Below are 3,073 nucleotides of genomic sequence, written 5' to 3'. Positions count from 1 at the left end.
AGATATGGACCATCTTTGTGCTATTCCAGAAATGGAGGTAAGATATTGTTAAGTATCTTGAAATGGCCTTTTGTTTTCTGAAGTCTTTTTTTGCTAGGCATTCTGGGACTAGAACATGTGGTCCACAGCCTTATAAACATTATCCAAGAGAAATGAATGACTAAATGCGTTGGTAATGTGGTGAGGAAATTCAGGGTCCACAAACTTGGAAGGGAACTTGGATTATCCCTGTTGGTTGACTGACTAGTTTGTTCTCTGCTAAGTAACAATATATATATATATATATATATATATATATATATATATATATAAATAGATCAAATGTTCTGTTATCCTCAGTGACACACCTCCTCTAACAAGGCCACACCTCCTAATCCCTCCTAAATAGTCTACCACCTGGGAAGCAAACATTCAAATATATGAGCCTATGAGGACCATTCTGATTCAATCCACCACAGTTTTGCTTAGTTTGGATAGCAGTAGCAAAGCGCCTCAACCCAGCCTAAGTTAAAAAAAAAAAAAAAAGATTCCAGGAATTCAGATGAAGACAAACCCTAGATCACTAATGGAGTGGGGATTAGCAACAAAAGCCCCTGTAGTGCCCCTCCTGTAGTTTGTGGCCTCTCTGGTTCTCTAGGCCTGTCATGGTTATTTCTGTTTTTCTTTCCACATAGTGTAATATGGATGGGTAGCTATTCAACATGTCCAACTCCATGGGCATTTTAGTTTTCACTCACTTGTAACAAAAACAAACAAACAAACAAAAAACTAGCCAGGTGACTTGGAGTGTGAGTTCCCTAGAGATAGCCTCTTATAATTTCAGATGAATAAAGCTCCTTGTTGACCAATCCATAGGAACAATGAAGAAGAGAAGACATAGATCCCTGGGGTGACTTTCCCAGAGAAAGTTAATAGACAGATGCCCAGGTTTTTATACCTCACACGGGTTTGCGTCTTAATTTTTTCTCATGTGGAAGCAGAGCATCTTAGTGTTTCCACCTTACCAAATGTTGAAAATACTCAATATCAAGGAGTCCATTTCCCAGGGAGATTTTAGTAGCCTCAGTAAAGATGAAGACTATAATATTTAGCCATCATAAAATGATTGAAGTTGACTACATCTGTATGCCACCTGACCCTTATGTAATTTCCTCCCATTCCCAAATAGATTGATGTTTTCCATTTAATGCAATTAGAACTGAAGAAAATCCACAGAGGAAATGTGTTTTCTTATTTCATTATAATCATGTTTGTGTCATAACAGACTGGCTAAATGAAAGGGACATACTCAAATCACTGCAGGAACACATGAGCAAATTGAATAGTTTTGGTGTGTTCACAGAATAACTGATTAAACCATGGAACCTTGAGACAGGCAGGCTGCATTACTCAGGAATGTCTTATAGCAAGATCCTCTGATCTAGGGCTAGAACCACACAGAGATGCAGGCAGAGAGCACTTAGAGCACTTATACCATATATATATATATATATATATATACATATATATATATATATCCTATATAGAAACTGTTATTACATTGAACTTTGTTAGGTTTTGTATATTTTTTTGTGCTTTGGTGGTATATAAGTACATAAAGTAAATTCAATACTATAGAATTTAATGTAAAGTTTCACAGCTTCTGTTTTGAAGGCTAAGTATAACTAGACATAAGTTTAGTTATAATATATATACTAATAGTATATATATAATATACTATTATCTTGGGGATTCAATCCTCAGCAATGAGAAAAGGAGGAGGAAAGACCAGGAGGAGAGAAAGTAACAGGGACACAAGAGGGGAAGACAGGGGAGGGGAAAGGGAAAGCAGGACAGGGCTGAGAGAGGAGGGGGACAAGCCAAAGGAGGCAAAGCAAGGCAAAGCAAGATAAAGGCTAACAGAAAATAAAAGTGAATGCAACAAATGACCTCGGAGTAACAGAGGCAATTCACTGAGTAGAACTGCACTTTCAAATTCGGGAAGGTGTGGCTCACACAAACAAAAAGCAATATATATATACTCAAGAGAGCACTATGAGAAAAGAGAAACTATATAACCAGAGTTCTTAGATATTTAACTGGGAAATTTCTAGACATGTATTGAACTACTTAGGGCATGTCAAGAAACCCCTTGTTTAAATAGAGCCCAAGACCCAGAAACTGAAGAAAATTATATGTCTCTGAGAGAAAAATCAAGAGAAATTGAGATTTATATCAGAAGATCCAAAAGCTTCAACAAATGCATCCATTCTAAAGAAATACACAGTGTTAACTGGATACAAGTTGGAAAAGCCATGTCTAGTCACCAAGAAAATCAGACCTTTTTCCAGTCTAAAGGCAAATAAATATGTTATAGCATGGAATAAAGACATGTCCAAACACATGATGGGCTATCTACTCATGTTTGTCCTTTAGAAACAGTGTTGACCCTTTGTAAGTACTGGTTTCCCCCGTCACATGAGTTGGACTCAGACTCTCACACATGATAGGCTACAGAAATAGTTTAAAATGAGAACAAAGAATTAAAGAAATGAAGCCATGGCAGTTAAGAAATAATATGCACATTTCAAACTACAGTGGAAAGAATCCCATCGGTTAGGCTCTGTGGCATGTGAGAAGAAAACCAGTCATAACCAGAAAATGAGCTCCTACTACAATATTTCCAAAACCAAATGGGTTAACTTCAGCTTATGATATCCTAAGAGGCATGATTAACATGGTGCTGAAATAGAAAAGAGAGATTCTACTGGCAATAATGGAAATGAAAATGGGAAATTCATGGCAGGACAAAGATCTGCGTATGGAAACCATGGGTCCGATATGAAGAAAATCCTGATGCAGATGGATTCTGAGAAATAAATCCTTTGTAAGGAAAGAACTCAACTTGGCCTTTATTGATGAAATATTGACAATCAGCAAAAACACGAGGATGTCATTGTTCACAGTTCTATGATAATTATAATATTGAGAGTGTTGCTTGCTTCTGTATTTTTATACAAAGTCTAGAACTTCGATTTGTAACTAACTGTACTGGTTTTAATTTTAAATAACATAAACTTGGTGAATGTACATA

Source organism: Cricetulus griseus, unplaced genomic scaffold (genome assembly GCF_003668045.3).
Source record: "Cricetulus griseus strain 17A/GY unplaced genomic scaffold, alternate assembly CriGri-PICRH-1.0 unplaced_scaffold_516, whole genome shotgun sequence".
Classification (NCBI taxonomy): Eukaryota; Metazoa; Chordata; class Mammalia; order Rodentia; family Cricetidae; genus Cricetulus; species Cricetulus griseus.
This window is presented reverse-complemented; position numbering follows the sequence as displayed.